Below are 20,691 nucleotides of genomic sequence, written 5' to 3'. Positions count from 1 at the left end.
CCTTCCTTCCTTCCTTCCTTCTGCCCTTCCTTCTGCCCTTCCTTCTGCCCTTCCTTCTGCCCTTCCTTCCTTTCTGCCCTCCCTCCCTCCCTCCCTCCCCCCCCTCCCTCTCCCCCCTGTCTTTCTTTCTATCCTCCCTCTCTCCCTCCCTGTTAAAGTTGCTCTCTTTAACTGTGGTGACAGTTCCAAGCTTCAGATTTTTTATGTAACTGCCTTCAGAGCTGGCTCTAGGGATCTATCTGTTTTCATTTCTTCCAAGGTGGTATGATGTAAAGAGAGGTGTGTTTATTATTCTCCTAGCTTGTGCTCTAGCTGTAAGTAATCCTAAACACTCTTTTTCCCCCTTGGAACTGTGACCAGGGTCCCCTGCTCCACTGTGGCCTCAAATACTGGTGTCTGCTAGTGTTCCTCCTTGTCCTGAGATTATATCCGACTGCAACCTGGTTCTATATATGGGCACTGTGACAAAAGTCTTGCAGCTAGAGCCAGCAAAGAAACCCTTGTAATCTCTTTCTGAGAAGTTGTCTCCCTATTGTCTATGCCTTCCAGAAGGGTTCCAGAAGCCTTTGCTGCAGTTTCAAATGCATCTATTGCCTTGCTGGGGCCTGTCATGGTGTTCTATGCTTCACTTCCACCCTGGTGCTAGATCCCAGGTGCCAGCTAAGTTGTTTTGGGCTGAAATACTACTTCACCTTGGTTTTTTGTGCATTATGCTGCTCCTGAATTCATTCTGAGGCATTATTTTTCATAGTTTTTAGAGGATAATTTGGTAGAGATTAGATAAGTATGTGAACCTTCTCTGCCATTTTGGCTTTGTCCCCAGTCCAGTTCTTTTATCACATGATAGCCTTTACAGAATTTGATGATAATCATCGTGTCTCTTAATTCTTCTCCTTTATAAGCATAAACAGTTCTTTAGCCAGTCCTTGTGCTTTGATCTCAATGTCCTTTGCCATTCTGGCTGTTGTCCTGAGTTATCAGTGAATTTGAAATATTTCCATATGTATGCTTATATGTGTTTGTATGTGTAGATGTATTTACACATATATTTCTGTGCATATATGTTTGTGTGTGGCTTTCTGGCCATATTGTGCCAATGAACTTCCTACTCACATTTTAGACAAGTTTGGGTTCTTGAGCTTTTCAAACTGCTTCAGGCTATGTGACAAGCAAAGGAGAAGAGAAGCAATACCAATTTTATTAATGTTTTCCCATTGCCCACAGTAGTAAAATGAGCCACTTCAGACTCTTAGCCACCAGCATAAGTGGGTTGGGGTGAGGTGCAATGCGATGTAGTTAAATTAACTACAAATGCTGCTCCCTCTAGTTTAGGAGGCCTGGTTGGCCTCTACATCTTAGTAACTGCTGGTCAGTGGTTAAAAAAGAAGAGAAAAAAACTGCAAGAAGAGAATTATCTGCGAAAGTTTTTCAAATTGTTAGTTGTAATTTTCATGCCAATGTCAGTTCTTATATCAGAAGTGCTGTATAATGAATGACTTCTTTTTTGAGTGAATTGTGCTTTGAGAAAGACCTGCTATTTTCTCAATTTTCCTTATGTTATTTACCAAACAGAATTATGGAAACACAGAATTTTTGGGTTGGAAGGACCTCAGTGGTGGCTTGGTCCAACCCAGACATGGAAAGAAATCCCCACTGCCTTAACTTACTCCGCTTCAATCTGTCTTCCAAATGGCCGCCAAAATCTTTTGTTTTTGTTTTTAGAGACTGGATCTTCTCTCTGTTTCTCCCAGGCTGGAAATGTAGTAGCCACATGTGAACCTGACCCTACTGCTGATTGACCCTGGGAAACTCACCATATTGGTGTCAGCCTTGATGTAGACCTCTATTGGCATCATTCCTACTGCAGCCCAGACTTCTAGAACTCACACACACATTCTACCAGCCTCAGCCTCACCTTATAGCAGGTGTTGCCCATCATGCCCTGTGAGAGTAATGTTTCTAAAATACAAGTCTGTTCTTGTTTGCTCCCTGTTCACAAAGCTAGAGTGACTCTTTCCTCCTTAGGAGGTTTGATATTATAGCCCTTCAGATTCAGGCTTCAGTCTTGGCTTTGGACCAGACCTGTGCTTTCATTTGTATAGGAAATCCCAGTGAGGAAATGCAATGCAGATAGCTGGCTTTGCAACTTGTAGTCTTGCAGAGTTGCCCCTGGGCCCTAAGAGACTAAATGGTTTTTCCTACATCACAAAGCCGTTACATGGCAGAATGGGACTAGAAGCCAGGTCTTCCTGACCCAAAAGCCCATTCTCCACTCCCTGGTGCAATATAAAAGAGATACTATAGAACTGGCAAGGTACCGTGTGTTTGGGAAGGTGGGAGATGAAAAGTTCAAAGACGTAAGACTAGGCAACTGCTGGGAGGAAAGGTCGCCATCAACAGAAATATAAAAGTAGAGGCAGCTATTGGTGCAGTGGATAGAACCCTGAACCTGGAGTCAGGAAGACCTTAGTTCAAATCTGGTCACAGACTCTAGTTGCATGAACCCAAGCAAGACAGTTAATCTTGTTTGCTTTACTTTCCTCATCTGTAAAATGAACTGGAGAAGGAAATGGCAAATCAGTATCTTGCCAAGGAAACTTCAAAATGGGATCATGAAGAGTTGGATACAACTAAACAACAATTGCTGCCACTTAATGTTTGAAATACAAGAACACCCTCATTCTGGAGGGGGGGGGTGGCTTTCCCTAACCCTTTGGTCCTTGATTTATTCCAAAATTGAGTCAAACTACCTAATTTATATGGTTATTGAGAAAGTATTGTAGCATATCCCCCAAATTATCTATAAAGTAACTATGCTCCTGGGTCCTATGTGATGCCTGTTGACATGCTTTTTTTTTTTTTTTTTTAAAACCCTTATCTTCCACTTTAGAATCAATATTACCTATTGGTTTCAAGGCAGAAGAGTGGCAAGGGCTAAGCAATGGGGATTAAGTGACTTGCCCAGGTGGTCACATAGCTAGGAAGTAGTGTCTGAGGCCAAATCTGAACCCAGGACATCCCGTCTCTAGGCCTGGCTCTCCACCCAGCTGCCCCCTCATTGACATGCTTTTTGATTATAAGGTTGTCAAAAACAAAACTCATGAATAGGAAGATTTGCTTATTGTAAATATTAATTGCACTTTTCTAAATTCATTTCATCTTTTACAAGGCTATTTAAAAAGATGATCGTACTTACTTGCCTTTTTAAAAACTTTTCAGTTTTCCTCCATGCAGTCACTTTTTTGGCAGCACAGGGGTATGCATTTCCTGTTGGTGCCCCCTCTGCCTTCATGGTATTTTAATAGAAAACAGTTGTGAAAAATCTGTTTCACTTCTCACTTCTCCCTGTCACTATATACCTCCACAACTTAAGAATCTGAATCACTGTGAAATGGGGGAAGAGTTATTTGCTGATTTCGGTGCAGTCCTTCAATAATGAAGAAAGAAATAGAATAGTGATTGGTCAGTGTTTATGGAAATCTTTTGACCTCTCAGGGTCTAACTTTCTTCATCTATAAAATGAGAGTAATCAGTAATGGCAATTATTATTTCAAAAAAACTTATCTTCTATCTTAGAATCAATACTGTGTATTGGTTTCAAAGCAGAAGAGCTAGGCAATGGAGTTTAAGTGACTTGCCCAGGGTCACCCAGCTAGGAAGTATCTGAGGCTACATTTGAGCCCAGAACCTCCCCTCTCTAGGCCTGGCACTCAATACAGTGAGTCACTTCTGCCTTCAATTATTATTATTATAGTTATATATGTATAAATATATATATATATAGTTTTATATATACACATATAGTTATATAATGGTTATTTTCAGACTTAATTCTTGTTAGTTTTTTCCTGAGATCATGAGTCTCCTCTCACCAATGGTTCTTCTGCTGTACTAATTAATGTGTTTGGCTTTAGCAATGCTCTACTTAACGTTTTTTTTGTAAAAGGGCAGCAGTTCTTACAATAAAGGAAAAATGCAGATGAATCTTTTCTGTGCAAACTTTTTTCTTTTATTTCATGAAGACCATTCTGTAAGACTTTCCAGATGAACTAGATAACAAAGATACTGAAATAGTTTGCCACTTCATTCTCCAGTAGATTAAGGCAAACAGAGATTAAATGACTTGTCTAGGGTCACATAGGTAGTAAATTTCTGAGGTTATATTCAAACTCAGATCTTCCTGACTCCAGTCCTGGAATATTTTGAAAACAAAATAAAAACTTTGTGAAAATTGAAAAAAATTAAGAATTCCACTTGAGAAGAAGCCCATTCATTCCAATGTCCAGAACCTTCATATATTTAGAGCTGGAAATGACTTTAGTGACCATTTCTTCCAGTCCCTTCATTTTATAGATATGAAAACCGGGATCCAAAGATGTAACAAGTGTCCGGCTCTAGAGTTGGGATCTCAGAGGCCATCTAGTCCAGATTCCCTCATTTTATATAGCTGGGGAGACTGAGGCCCAAAGAGGCCCTCACCAAACAAACTGGTCACAGTCATTTTGGTAGTTAGTGGCAAAGGGAGTCATTAGATCCAGGACTTATAAGCAAATCCGATTCTGTCCCCACCTTGGACAGGATCCATGAATTGGAGTTCAAGACATAACTCCAGAGCTTATGTTTACCTTTATGCAGGGGAGCTCTCACCTTTGTCTTAGAAGGCTGAGTCCTATAGAAAGCTGTAACAAAACAGTATCCTCTTTCCAGAGAAGTCTTAAATGAGCCAGTGCAGCCAAGGGGCATGTTTGAAGAACTATTCCTGGAATCTTTCCAGAACAAACTCTCCACACAATGGTAGGTCCTGTTTGAAGGAAGAAGACAGTTTGCCCAGAGTTGAGTCAACTCCTGCTATTTGCTTTGAGCAAAATGAAGGCTGTTCATCTAGCCAAAAATGGGCACTAACAATCCTAGGGGTAAGGGTAGGGTGGGCCGAAGCCAGTTCTTGTTTCTATTTGGTTACTCCTTGGTGTCCCAACTTATTAATCCTGTTCTTTTATCTCTTTTGGTTGATACTGTTTTTTACTTCTTTCCATCAAACTTTCAAACTGAATTAAACATTCTTTATAAAATGCAGAATGGAGCCCAGAAGAGAGATTAATGTTAGATGGGTAAATCTGGAAATTGTCTGCATAAAGATGATGATCAAAACCATGAAAGCTTGATAAAGTCACCAAAAGAGAGAGTATAGAGAAGAGGACCCACTATAGATATTTGGTGGACATTAAGATTAATGAGCATGACCTGGAAAAAGAGCCAGAAGAGGAAACTAAGGAAGAGTGCTCTGATAGGTAGAAGGCTAGCAGGAGAGAGGATTGTTCTGGAACTTTAGGCAGGGGGGAATCCAGAAGTCAGTGACTACAATGTCAAAGGCTGTAGAGATGTCAAGAAGGATGAAATTTGAGCAAAGGCGGCCATTAAATTTGGCAATTAAGAGCTTACTGATAACTTTGAAGGCCAATTTCATTTGGAAAGTGAGGTTGGAAGCCAGGGAAAAGTTAAGACAAAATGGATTGCGCATGATTTGCATTGTTGGAAGGAATCTCTAAATTTTAACTTGTTAAAGATCCATATGAGAATTTTAGTATTTGAAGAACAATTCCATGAAGGAGATGCTGTTATTAAACATTGTTTCTTAGATGAGGAAACTTTGGCCCAGAGGACATTTTAGTCATCTTAGTTGTGTCCAACTCATTGTGATCCCATTTGAGGTTTTCTTGGCAAAGATACTGCAATGGTTGGCCATTTCCTTCTCCAGCTCATTTTACAGATGAGGAAACTGAGGCAAACCAGGGTTAAGTGACTTGTCCAGGGTCAGAGAGCTAATAAGTGTCTGAAATAGAATTGTAACTCAAGTCTTCTATCTTTGTCTAGCATTGGGCCCACAGCAGCAGTGATATTAGACTTAAATAGAAAAGGTTGGGGAGGAGACACATATTAACTTAGAAAACCACAAATTAACATTATCACTGTTGTATTTTCATTTTGTTAAATATTTACAGTTTTATTTTAATCTTTTATCAGTGTGTCTGACGCTTCTGTACTACACCATGCTGCTTCTTCATCTCTTATAATATCCTATTTGTGCATTCTGACCAGAATTATAGAGCCTATAAACCCACAACCAAGGCACACACTCTGTTCATAATTATTACCATGGGACTTGGAATAGGTAACACATTTCCCTCTTACTTTTCTCTGCTGGAGGAAAAAAATGCCCCATAATCAGAAAGGCTAATCTGCTATTTTCTCAGTTGTTACTTCAAGAAATTGAGCCTCCCTCCCTGAAGGTCAGGCTTTGTTCAGTGGAGCATTAAATAAACATTGATTGATGAGGGTAAACCTGCAATTAAGACATCCTTATATTATCATTTTTGTTCACCGGGCCCCCTCCTGGGGTGGATTATGCAGAAGGCCAAGTCCCTTCTGAACCATACAGTTTAGATGTTCTATTCTGAGGGGCACTGTGCTGTGATGGAATCATGACTAGACTCAAAACACAAGACTGGATGGTATAGTGCCTCTAGTGTGACCTGCTCCCAGATGGGGACTGTTTCTTTTTTTCTGTAGCTTCCATAATACTCTTCTTATCCCAGAATAGTCTCCTGGGCTTCAGTGTCCTCTGTGATTTTACACACCCTCAAAATGATAGCTCCAACCTGTCCTCTTAAGGGCAGGTTGACAGACTTTTGTCAGAGCCCCTGTACCCAACAACTAAAGTGAGGCAGAATGCCAAGAGACTAAGATTCGGCCTCCCGTTTTTGACCCTTATACCTGGACCAGGGATCAAAATCTTCCTTTATAGATAGTATCTCATATTTGACCACCCTTATAATGCCCTTCCTTTACCCCCTTCTCTAGTACCAAAGCCATTCTGGCATAGCTACAATTGACTCTCAACTAGGACAACAGATCAGTGTTCTCCATTCACCTAGCACAGATTCCTGTCTTTATTGTGCCTGTCTTTCATTAATGAAGTCTAATTGCTGTGTTGTAATATTTTGACCAGTGGACGTCCTCAGTCTCTCTTTGAATTTCCAGTGCTTGGCAGATAATAGATATTTAGTAAATGCTGGTTGAATTTATTTGACTTGGATTTGAATTCCAGCTCAGATACTTAGCTGTGTGCTTCACAAGTTACTTCACACCTCTGTTTCTTCATCTACATAAAGTGGTTTAAAAAGCTGACAACATACACCTCTCAGGCTTGCCAGAAAGGCACTCTGTAAATGGCTGAGTACTATAGAAATGAGGGTAGTTGCTGCAGCTCAGTTGAATTGACCAATATTTTTGTCCATTTTCTGCTCTCCTCCTGACTCTACTTCTTCTGTGCCATGCCATAGCATTCTTTTTACCCTGGAAGTTCGCTTGACCCCTGTGGGCCCTTCCTCTGATTAGTCAGTTCCTCCCAGAACCTCTTATTTGAAGGAACGTCTCTAGGAGAGCCATGTCGTTATTTCTTCCCAGGTTCCACTCCTGACTCCAGACCATCTTCACTGTGCTTCTATATAAGACCCTTAGCCCTGACTCCTCTTTTCAATTTTCTTATCTTTGTTTTTCCCTATGAGAAGTTAAGCTTGTTGGGGACAGGAACTGTCTGTCATTTTTGTTTGTATTTGTATCTGTATCCCTAACTCTTAACACAGTACTTGGGTGACAGATTCAGAATCTCTGTTTTCTGAATCCAAGAAACATTCGAGTGATCTCTTTCTTTCTTGAGTAGTTATATATTGCCATTTAAGAGGCCATATATTGACTAGTGAGCTGACCCTGGAATTAGAAAAAGGCTGAACACAGAGCCCCCCTCTGATGCCTCCTGGTTGTGTGAGAAAGGATGAGTCAGTTCGTCTCTCTGAGCTCATATTCTTATTGGTGAAATGCTCATTGATTTGAACAGAGATAAAATTGAAGACCTCATAATAATAACTACCACCACCACAATAATAATGGTGCCCAATAGTTATATAGCACTTATGTGTCAGACACTCTGCTAAGTGCTTTACAAACTAATATATGTTGCAGTGTCAGTACCGTATTGGTGGGGTTTTCAGGGAGTTCTAGCACCTCTGGCTTGAAGACTTGCTGAGCCCTTTTCAGGGCTGCTCATCCGTCACTATCTACCTTTCACCCAACTTTCACCTGTAGCTCCAAAAAGCTAGAGTTTGCACAGCAGCCACAGCCCAGATAAACCAGGTTAAGGTAAACTGACAGGCTTCAAACCCATCCGTGATTTAGGGGAATGTTTACCCTAAGCATTTTAAGGCTTCTCCCCAGCAAATTGAGAGGATAACAATTTGTTCCAATTGCCATGAAGGTGGCAGAAGCAGGCATTATGGAGAACCTAGAGCAGGGGTCGGCAATGTATGGCTCTTTCTGCAGGAGCCATAAAGTCCATTTTTTTTCAGGCACTGTTACAGGAGCGCACTGTGAGCACTGTACGGCTCTCATGAAATTACATTTTAAAAAATGTGGCGTTTATGGCTCTCATGGCCAAAAAGGTTGCCGACCCCTGGCCTAGAGCCTGGACAAATGTTGAAGGCGCCAAGGTTACCCACTGCATCCTGCGCCATTACCAGTCATCCTGAATTTTGTCTTGCCACTGTACTATGATGATTGGAAGAGATGGTGAGGCTGAAGATTTGGGGCAACTCTTCCTTACTTAAATCCAGCAAGTCAAGTCATTACCTCATGATGTCACTGGTTCTCTTCAAAAACCAAGGATAAACAACATGCTGATGATGAGACAACCATTCCTCTTGTGGAAGAAAGTACTGCTTGACACACACTAAATACTGATATGTATTCTATGTATGAGGAAGTACTTTACCCAGATCAATGCATTAAAAATGCCCCAAACAAGTATGAGTTTGGGATATTTTTGAGGTCTAACAAAAATATTTCTTTTTTTAAAATAAATTAATTGATTGATTTCTTAGAATATTTTTCCATGTTCTCTCCCTCCCTTCTTTCTTCTCCCCTACCAGGGCTAACAAGCAGTTCCACTGGGTTATACATGTATTATTGTTCAGAACCTATTTCCATATTATTCACATTTGTAATAAAGTGATCTTTTAAAACCCAAACCCCCAATCATATATCCATAAAACCACATGATAAATGATGTGTTTTCTTCTGCATTTTTACTCCCACGGTTCTTTCTCTGGATGCACATAGCGTTCTTTCTCATAATAAAAATATTTCTCTAGTTAATTGTAGCTTTTGAACAAAATAGCATCTTTCCAAACTTCACAACACAAACAGGGTTAGAAGGCATTTTATTAAATATGACCTAGGAATTCTGAACTTCTGTGGTCAACAGAGGTTCATAATAATGACCCTGAGCCTAAAATTCAATTCAGGTTAGCTTCATTCAGCAAGCCTTCATTAAGTAGCCACTTCGTCAGGTACTGAGGATACAGAGGTTACAGATATGTAACAAAATGGTCACTCACCTAAAGAGGCTTACTTTCTGCTCATTCCACTAGAGTGGTCATACCCCACAGGCTCCAAATTGGACATCCAGGCACCAGCTTACTTATTCTGATCACTGCAGCTGCCTTGAGTTCCTAACCCAGAATTTCTGGGCCTCCAAGATCCCAAATTCATGCCTTCTGAATAAAAGAAACATTTGGGTATGTTCAGTCTTATTTGAGTAGTGGCTACATATTGTCATTTAAGAGACAGCATATTCAGTAGTGGCCTGACCTGAGAAATTAGAAAAAAAAAGCTGGTTTCAGAACCCACCTCTGATCTGGCTATGTGTCCAAGGGTCTAACAGAATAAGAAAGAAAAAGAAAATTAAAAGGCAGTTTCCAACAAATTAGCCTCTCTGAATTTGTTTTCTTATTGGTGAAATGGGAGTGGTGAGGCATATAGTACCTATTGCTCTTGGTCATCATGAGATCCTACTGAGTTAATATGTGTAAAGTGCTTTGCAACTTTTAAATTACTGTATAAATCTTTTATTGTTATTAGGTAGAATCAAGGGACAAATCGCTACCTTGCTATTATTCTTTTCTATTTAATGATCTGAGTCCTATCACAAGGGAATGAAATAACTGCTTTAAAAAATTGACTAAAAGGCCTGGAATATGTTGACCTTCTGTAGACTCGCTGGAAGTACCTTTGGACTGTCTCCAGTGACAACCAGGATGACAGAAAATGTGTATCTTTTCCTGTTTCCACACATTCTCCAAGTCTACCTGGTTAGATTTTCCCATAACGGGTGGGCTTTCTGTGCATAAACAAAATTGCCAGAATAGTTGGAGATGGCAGCAATTTCCTTATAGCAGCTTTTTTGAGGGTGCAATTTCTGTTAAAATGAAATCTGACATAAAGGACATTATTAAAAAAAGATTTTTAACTGTCAAAAATCTGTTAAGTTCATCTTCTCATTCAGAAGAAATGGAATACTTTTCCCCTCTTGAAAGTACCTATTCTGTCAATACACACCTGCTACATTTTTGTACCCTTGTGGGATTAGAAGATATTTTTCTTTATCATCTTTATTTATTGATTTCTTATATTAGGTCTATACTTGCCAAAACAAGAAAGAAGAAGGCTTGATGCCTGTGTTTTGTTATGTCTATTGAGCTTTATAAAATAACTAGGCATCAGGCTAAAGAGAATTGAGAAGGGAGCAAATTATTTCAATTCCATTTATTCTTTATGTAAATAAACCTTCTTAGAGTATACTTTTTTTAATGGAAACCCACGCAGACATTTTCTGGGTTTAAAAGCCATGGAACCTATTTGTTTTCCTTTTCCTAAACATGCATTTTACAGAACTTGTGCCCTCTTCCAGATAAAGCTTTGGCTACTCCACAATTGCCAGCATTCTAGTTCAGACACTCATTATAGTTTGCTCTTCTCAATTACCTCTTTATTTTTGTTATTTTACAATTTTTATTACTAAAATTTGTTACATTTTCTCAATTTCCAAAAATTTTACTTTCCCTTCTCTCTTCCCAGAGAGTTATCCCTTCTAACACAAAATAAGGAAAAAAAGAAAATTAAAAGGCAGTTCATCAAAACTTAACAATAGCTTGATAGTATATGCAATGTTTCACTCCAACAGGGTCCTACCTCTGGAAGGAAAGAAAAAAATGGTATTTTTTCTCCTTTTTTCCTCTGGAGACAAATTTGATTATCAGAATTGCATCAGCCTTTTAGTGTATACCTCTAATCATGCTTTTCTCCCATCTATCCTATTTATTTGGCATTACACTACCAAATAAATATATCTCATACATTTTTCTGATGATATTGTTTCTCCTCATTTCCCAACACTCACTCACTCACTCTCTCTCTCTCTCTCTCTCTCTCTCTCTCTCTCTCTCTCTCTCTCTCATTTTCTCTACCTTCATTTTTCCTATTTGTAAATAAACCACCAGAAAAATCATCCTGACTTGGATCTTTAATTTGGAAAGCATGTAATCGATTTCCTGGTGACCAAAACTCTTAAATATCCAGTCCAACCATAACTTTTCCCCCTTTTACAAAAGCAAGTTTAGCTGTTCCTCTCTTCACCAACCTAGATCCTCATCTCCAGTTCATATATTATCTTTGCTTCTTTTTGATTCCACCTTTATGATCCATTTTCTGAAGTTAAAGTTTCTTCAACTTGTCTCTTTCCCTCCCTGAACTCTACTTCCCCTCTTTTACCTCTCTCTCTCCTTAACTGTTTTATTTCTACATATTCTTTATGTTTATAAGTGTGAGTCTGTGTGTTTTCAAGCTTNTCTCTCTCTCTCTCTCTGTCTCTCTCTCTCTGTCTCTCTCTCTCTCTCCTCTCTCTCTCTCTCTCTCTTTCTCTCTCTCTCTCTCTCACCTTTATCTTCTTTCTTATTTTTAAATCTTTATTTTCTGTTTTAGTATCAATTCTAAGACAGAAGGGCAAGTGCTAGGCAACTGGTGGTGTGAGTTTCCCAGGGTCACACAGCTTAGGAAGTGTCTGATACTGGATTTGAATCCAGGGCATCTTGGCCTCAGGCCTGGTTCCTTATCCACTGAACCACCTCACTGCCTCCATTGTCTTCCTTTTATCTCTTTAAAGTCCAAAACTTTCACTCTGGCATTTAGCACCCTTTGCAGTCTGCTGGCACCATACCTTTCCAACCTGAACTCTCCAGCCAAATTAGACTGCTCTCTGTCTGGAATGGCAACCTGGTATAGTTGTCTTGAAGGCAGAAGACCTCAAGTTCATTTTCCTCCTGGGTAAAATGGAGGCCCCACAGTGCTGTTGTGAGGAAAGTACTTTGTTGAGTCTTCAAAGAACTATATAATAGGAAGTATCACTATTATATGAGAGAGAGAGAGAGAGAGAGAGAGAGAGAGAGAGAGAGAGAGAGATTGAGAGGACAGACTTGGGTCTATATGGTTAGCCCCTAAATGTAAAAATCCCAAGAAGAATCCCAACTTATTGGTTGAATATTCTTTGAGAATTTTGTGGGAGAATGTGGACAAGAATAACAGGATAAGATGTTCTGGGTCATGGAGGAATTGCCAAACTAGTTGAAGGAATAAATGAAAGAAAGAAGCATTTCTTATGTGTTTACTCTGCATTACACATTGTGCAAAGGGCAGGAGATACAAATACAAGGAAAAAGAAATAGTGGTTTCCCTCAAGGAGCTTATATGCTAATAGGGGAAAGAAATACACAAAATGGACCTGAAATGAAAAGGAGAGAGGTTGATGAAGGGGATATGGTTTTGAAGTCCAGAGAAAGCAACAGGGCCAGAAGGGGATGAGATCACATAGCCACTGAAATATTGAATCATTATTGTTGTCATTCTTTTGGGAGACAGTATAGTATAATAGAAAAAGCCCTGAATTGGCACTGGAGGTGCTGGGTTCTGATCCCGACTTTTCCACTTATATGTTTGAAGTTACTTCAGTTCTGTGGATCTCAGTTTTCTTGGGCTCCATGGTCTTTGAGGCCCTTTTCAGCTCTAGATCTCTGATCCATTGATTCCTTGCATTCTGGCCTCCATGCTTTTTGTTTATACTAATGCCTGGGTGCACCAAACAAGCTAAGTGATTTGTCCCATACTCATCTGTGTAGAGGTAAAACTCAGACCTAGATTTTCCTGCTTCTAATGCCAGCTAGAGATCCAGTAAACCATGTTGTCTCTTGGAAAAAGATAAACTGTAGAACACAATAAACACCTCTCTCTTCTCCTCCTCCCAAACCTTCACCTGGGGAAATCCTATCCATCCTTCAAAGGACAGCTCAAATGTCACTTCCTCCATGAAGCCACCACTGTTTACTCCTGGTCTCAAAAGACCATGCCCTCTTGTTCCACCATATGATTTTATTTGTATTTCTCTTCAATATTTTATTATAGTCTCTATTTTGTATTTTACAAAGAAGCAGCCTGACATTTGAGACATGGCCTTGGGAGTCAGACCAACCTGAGTTTGAATCCTGTATCTGATATGTCCGATATATGCATAACCCTGCGCTAGTCATTTAACCTCTTGGTGCTCTGGCCCATCTCTCTAAGTACCTTCCCCCAACCTCTCCTTCCCTCCTCTTTGTCTCCTCCCCCTCACACTCTCCACCCCTCTCAAAAATCAGAAGAGATAGTAGGAACTGTTTTTCTGACCAATATATAAGAACTAAATACTAAATAGAAATGATGGAAACCTTGGAAGATAGCAGCCATCTCTAATATGTCTGATATTCTGGTACATAAGATGGGAGAAATATGAACTAAACAAGATAGTAAGGTAGATTGGAACTTGACTGAATGACTGGTCCCAAAAGAAGAGCAACTGGTACTAGAGTGCCCAGGAGTCTCTGTCCTTGGTGCTGATCTATTTAATATTTTTTAAAAAATTATTTCAGTAAAGATCTACATAAGCATACTGATCAAATATGCAAGTGACACAAAATGATAAAAATTAGATGTGTTCTTTTTGGCCCCAGAAGGCAAAACTAGAAGAAGAAATCAGAGGCAAAAGTTTGCCAACATTTAGAGCTGTACAAATCTGTAGTGGGTGAGATACTCAGAATGTAGTAAGATGGGCATCACTAGAGATTATTAAGCCTGAAACTGAATGGGGATGTTGTAAAGGGATTTCTTGTCCATGTATAGGTCAGACAAAGTGGCTACCCTACCACCGTTAGATTCTATGGGTATTTGATAGGATCATAGATTTATAACTGTATGGAAATTTGGAGGGCAAGTCCAGTGCTCTGTCTACTATCTCATTCTGCTCCTGTATTGGTCTGGGCTTGTAGGGCATGTTGTTCATAGAGAGCCCACACACATCCTGCACCAGAAATGAAAAAGTTGATATGCCATGATGAAAACAGTGTTTGGATCCAGCCTTTTACTCCATGTCAACATGTACCGGGAGCTCATTTTTTATTTCAGAGCCCTGGATAAAGGGTATGTGGGACATGCTAGACCTAGTTTGCTCCCTCCCTTCTCTCAGCTTGATTTCATCTCATGACTACCAACTAATCACCTGCCAATGTCCTTCAGTTAGTAGTTGGCATTCTATATATTTAGGTTTAATTGCCTTAATAAGTTCTAGTCATCAGTCATTGCCAGCCAGCTCCACCTAACCCAATTCAGTGGGCAGTTCCTCAGGGATCCCAGTCCAGTATAGCCAATTACCTCCCTCCCTTCCTCCTTTCCTCGGTTCCCTCTCCCCTTTCCTTCCTTTTCCTCTCCCTCCTTTCTTCCTTCCTCCCTTCCCTTCTTAGTAATCTGCTTTACTGTTCAGATTCCAGGAGAACCTTATGGCAACAGGCAAAGATAGTCTCTATTATTTCAATCTTCTTTTAGATATTTCCCAGTCAATGTGCTCTCTGGCTTGTTCATTTCCTGCTGCATTTTGGATCACTACATCTGCTATGTTCTTACATCTTCTCTTTCCTTTATCCTAGATCAACCTGTTCACTGCTAAAAGCCAGTATCTCCTAGCAAATGCCAAAAAACCACAGGGTCTGAGCAATCAAAGCGAGGCATATTGGAGACCTTGATAGCTCAGTGACTTTTTGGTCCTGTGTGTTCTTCCCTTCAGATCTTAAGCTGTTTTTGCCAAACATCAAAGGGCACAAACAGACACCCAGCTTTTATAGTACTATCTAGCTTGTTGCAGAGGAAAGAGGACTGTCTTTGGCATCAGAGGACCTGTGATTGAGTCTCAGCTTTGCTGTTTGTGGTTTATGTGACCATACTCAAATTACTTCCCTCTCTCTGAGACTCATTCTCCCCATCTGTAAAATGCAGAAGTTGGACTAGAATCAGGTTTTTTTTAACCTTTTTTTGAGTGTGTCATGAACCTTTGACAAAGTCTATGTAGCCTTTCTCAGAATAACACTTATAAATCCATAAAATACCTAAGATTACAAAGGAAACCAATGATAGTGAAACAGTTATCAAATATATATACAAATATAAACATGTATATGTGTACATACATTACTTACATGTACACACAAACCTGCATATATTTATGTCTACATATACATACATATATGTAAATATGTATAGACTATATAGTATTCATAATAAAAATACAAAACAAGTCCATGAGCCCCAAGAATCGAATTCCTGCCCTACATAATCTCTAAGGTCCCTTCTAGCTCTGAATCCTAGGATTTCTATATACTGATTTCAAGGCTTTTAGGCTTTTTAGGGAGTTATTATTGGTTTTTATCTAAGTTCAGGTGCCCGATCATAGAGGCAGAAAGAACAATCTGCCAAATCCCATACCTGACAGGTACGTTCCAGGATGCAGGTGATTGTCAGCTGAGCAGTGTAAGGAAATGATGCAGTGGTCATGTAAAAGCATGAAGCAAATAGGATTCAATAGCAGAAAATTTCATAATGGTGCAAATGGGGACTTCAAACCCTGGGATGTGAGACTATTAAAAATAATTGGGCATGCTTAGCCTATAGAAGAGAAAATATGTGGAATGGGAGGGGTGCATAGGATCATAGATTTAGCTGAAGGGATCTGACTTTAGAGGACGTCTAGTCCATCCTCCTTATTTTACACTTAATAGAGTCAGATGTAGAGCAAGAAAGAAGCTCAAAGTCCTTTTAGTCCAACCCCTCTCATTTTACAGGTGAAGAAACTGAGGCCGAAAAGCTCAAGAGACTCATCCATAATGCCAGAGGCAAAATTTGACCTCGTACCTCTCTGCCTTCTACTATCCGGATGAATGTGAGTTGTCCAAGGTCATGCAGATAATAAGCAGTAGAGCTACTATTCCAACTCAGACACTCAGAACAAATATGGAGTTCCATCAACTCACTCTTTACTGTGTTTTATTGTTATTCAGTCATTTTCCAGGCATACCCAATTCCTCATGACCCCATTTATGATTTTTCATGGCAGAGATCCTCGAATGGTTTGCCATTTCCTTCTCCAACTCATTTTACAATAGAAAAAACTGAGACAAACAGGGTTAAATGACCTGTCTAGGGTCACACAACTAATACATTTCTGAGGTCAAATTTGAACTCAAGTCTTCCTAATTCCAGATATGGTGGCACTCTATCCATTGTATCTTCTCTCATGTCAGCCATCTTTAAAAATCTGTAATCCTATCCTATATACAAGACAGATTAAACTTGTTTGGGACTGATGAACAACATTACAAGCAGGCAACTTCTATTCAATAGAGATCCTCCTTTTTTCTTGGATCAGATCTGTGATTGATCTCATAGTATATAGAATGCAGGAGTTGAAGACAAGAAGACATGAGATCTAATCTAATCTAATCACCTGACCTCAATTTCCTCTCTATAAAATAGGGATAATAAGAACACCCACCTCACAGGGTTGTTGTGAGAATCAAATAAGATAATATTTTTAAGTGCTCTGCAAACTAAATCTTTGTCTATTATTGTTGTTATTTGAGGAAAACCCTTGATGGAGAAACTTCCTTGACTAATGAAACTTACCATCTCCTGTGTAACTAGAGGGTTGTTTTTAATCTCAAGAAATTAAGTGTCTTGCCCAGAGTCACAATGCCAATATTATCAGAGATAAGACTAGGACCCAGGGCTCTGTGGCTTGGCAAATATAGACCTAAACTTCCTAATAATTGGAGCAGGTTGAATATAGAGGTATCATGAATTCTTTGTTAACTAGAAAGCTTATTTGACCTTCTACCAGGTATGATAACAGCTGGATGACCCAGGGCACTTAAATGTGCCATCATGGAGAACAAACTCTGGCAAGTTCTACCAACATGGCCCCAGCTACTAACTAAATGTTGTTTATTATTTGCCTCCATAAACATGAAGCCAGGGGTTCATCACAAAACTGGCTCACTAGGTCATAGATTCTTTTTTCTTTTAATTTTTTAAATTTAAAACATTTTTATTTTCTAGATTTAAATATTTTATTTTTTTAGAAAAATTTTCATGGTTACATGATTCATGTTTTTACTTTCCCCTTCACTCCCCTTTGCCCCCTCCCCCATAGCCAACACACATTTCCACTGGTTTTAACGTGTCATCAATTAAGACCTATTTCCATATTATTGATAGTTGCATTGGTGTGGTCGTTTCGGGTCTACATCCTCAATCATGTCCGCCTCAACTCATGTGTTCAAGCAATTGTTTTTCTTCTGTGTTTCCTCTCCTGCAGATCTTCCTCTGAATGTGGGTAGCGTTCTTTTCCATAAATTAGGTCATAGATTCTTAAAGGCCCATCACATGTCCATGAGGTTAGCTCCCATGCTTGCTAAGACCCAAACTCATCAAAGAAGAAGGTGAATTTTTCTCATACTACATTTAGATTTCTCTGTGTCTTGTAATTCAACTGAATTCAACAGATGTTCTTTGCCTCTGCTGCCTGATTGTGCTGATCTTTGTATCCCTGCGTTTAGCAGTAAATGCTTCATAAATGATCTTTGATTGGTTATGACCACCTAAAAAGAGCTTAAAATATCCTTTGTTTTCATTTTTAACTGCTTTATAAATGACATGGAAAAACAAGCCAAGTTAAGATGTATAGGAATGGATGCAAAGCGATATACAACAGAACTAGGGAAAACAAATACAACACTTACAGCAACCTAAAAGGGAAGAATAAGAACAAAAGTAAACAACCCTGAAGCCTGAAAAAGTACAATGACCTGGGTTAGTTGGGTGACTCGGTGGATAGAGAGCTATGCCTGGGGCCCAGAGGTCCTGGGTTCAAATCTGCCTTCGAACACTTCCTAGCTATGTGATCCTACCCCATTGCATAGCCCTTACCACTTTTCTGCCTTGAAATCAATACTGATATCAATATTGATTCTAAGGAAGAAGATAAGGGTTTAAAAAATACAGTGACCAAGCTTAGCCTTAAAGAAGAAATATGAGATGATACCTCTCTCCCTGGACTTTTCCACGGGAGTTGGGGATCATGCATGTAGAATATTTCAGTATAATGTCATACATTTTTCAATGCATTAGTTTTGCTGAACTATCTCATCTTTTTTTTTTTAATTCTTTTTTATAAGGCGCAGCTCTCTGGGTTAGAGAAGGTGAAGGGATTTATTAAGACAGATCAGAATATCACTACAATTTATTTTTTTATGTCAAAAACCATTCTCTCCAAAACACTTATTTCTATTTGAAAGATTCAAATTCACTTGAATAGCCATTCAAATTCACATGAAGAACTTTGAAGGCAAGCATTATCCATGAGGCTGACTAATAATCAATTGGATTCCAAATAAGGCCAGTTTGTTCCCCCACCCCGCCCCCCCTCTTCTTTTAAAAAGGAATCCTCTGCATGATTCCTTTGCTTATATCAGAAATATTTTGAAGCAATAGGTAACACCCACCCACATACCGGTCAGGAATGTTTCAAAGTCTCTAAATTCCCCAAACATGAACTGCATGTCAAACCATTCTATAAATTGACTTTAGACAGCTTTTCCTTCTGGGCAGTCTCTTCTGACATTCACACCAATGTTTCCATAGTAACTAATGTGTTCAGAATATGTGTGTGTGTGTGTGTGTGTGTGTGTGTGTGTGTGTGTGTGTGTGTGTGTGTGTGGTTGGTTGGGGAGGGGGGGGGTGGCTCAGAGAAGCAGAGAAAATGAAAAACAAAAGAGAAAAACCAAATAAGAGAGCTACACATCTAAGGCTTAGAGGGAGGAACTTACAAAGTTTTATCTGTCACTTGTTTTAGAAGACTAGGATGGTTCACATGGACTCCTGCCCCTCCTGTCCCCCCATTCCCATTCCCATCCCCACTCCTAAGGGATGGGATACAGCTAGACCTACTCCCAAAGGTGCCAATTAGCATTTCATTGCACACCAAGGATCACCCATTAATGACCATTTGGAGTGCTTCTCCCCCAGATTTTCATCTATATGCTTCCCTCCTCCCCCTTCCCGAGGCAGTCCATTAGTTACTATGGTAACAGTGAGGTAATTGGGATCTGTCACTGATCTGCCCAGAAAATATAGGATCAAGTCAATTTATAGGTTTGTTGGGAAAACAGTGGTCAGGAAACGTACCTGTAAGTAATTATTATGGCTGTGTGTGAATGTCCATCGAGGTGAGGCGTGTTGCAACTTTATTAGGACAGTTATGCCTAAGCCCGTATGTCTCCCCTTCCCCCAGCCTATAAAATGGTTCTGTGCCACATTGGTGACATTAGAGAGGTTACTTAATGGACAATTATTTTCTCATGACATCTAGAACAGTGACATCTTCTTTGATTAAAACAGCTGTTCCTCCAAACTCACTTCTGTTATAACTTTACTTGATTAAACCCTGAGTCATCTGCAGGCTAAGTCAGCCCAGGGGGCCATTCTTTTGTGGATATACTTGGAGATAGATACAGCGGTGTGCTGAAATGACTTCTAACCAGAGCTGATTGTTAAATTGTCACCTCAGAAATCAATAAATGCTACAAATCAGAGCTTTGTTTTTTTTTTTAAGAAATTGTCTACTATTAAGAAAGTGAGAGGAAAAGGTGAGAAAAAATCATGCAAATTATTGCCTCTAAGGATGTACAGTCTAGGCTCCCATGCCATGAAATGATTCCATCTCTGTCTCTTGAATTCCTATAGTTGTTGTTCAACCATTTCAGTGATGTTTGACTCATTGTAACACCATTTAGGGTTTTCAAAGAAAAGACACTTTTTTTTGTAGAGTGGTTTGCCATTTTCTTCTCCAACTCATTCTATAGGAATTGAAGCAAATGGGCTCAAATGATTTGGCCAGGGTTACACAGCTACTAAGTGTCTGAGACTAAATTTGAACTCATGAAGATGAGTCTTCCTGATTCCAATTCCTCTTCACTACCTAGCTGCTCCAAGCCATCTTTTAAAAGAAGAGCTCATGTAGCACTTCCTCTAGGAAGCCTAGGGAGGTAGTTTGGTACAGTAGAAAGGGCACTGTCTCTGAAATCTGATGATCTGGGTTCAAATTTGACTTTTGTTATCACCTGTGTAAGCTTGGCCAAGTTAACCTCCTTCTTGCTCCAGCTGCCCCATGTGAAAAATGAGGGAGTTGCAGTACTTGTTCTAAGTTCCTTCCAGATCCACGTCTATGATTTTCAATTATCCCCAGAACAGAGGTGGGAAGTCAAGGTGGGGATGGATATTATGGATCGGATGACTTAGTTCACTTAGGTTGGAGTACTTGGAAAGGATATGGTACTGCTCTATTTATGGAAAGACAAAATTGCCAGGCTTAAGGAGTTTATATTTCATTCA

General features: G+C 39.6%; 1 protein-coding gene across 1 annotated transcript in view; it reads left to right on the top strand.

The window, feature by feature from the left end:
* Nucleotides 1-20,691, top strand: part of NEDD1 (NEDD1 gamma-tubulin ring complex targeting factor) — a 388,827-nt gene that overhangs the window by 72,673 nt on the left and 295,463 nt on the right. The window contains exon 16 of the mRNA XM_044677639.1: nt 16,086-16,183. The gene's annotated coding sequence lies outside the window, so the exon portion shown is untranslated. The remainder of the gene's footprint in view (nt 1-16,085; nt 16,184-20,691) is intronic.

Source organism: Gracilinanus agilis, chromosome 5, assembly GCF_016433145.1.
Source record: "Gracilinanus agilis isolate LMUSP501 chromosome 5, AgileGrace, whole genome shotgun sequence".
Lineage (NCBI taxonomy): Eukaryota > Metazoa > Chordata > Mammalia > Didelphimorphia > Didelphidae > Gracilinanus > Gracilinanus agilis.
This window is presented reverse-complemented; position numbering and strand designations above follow the sequence as displayed.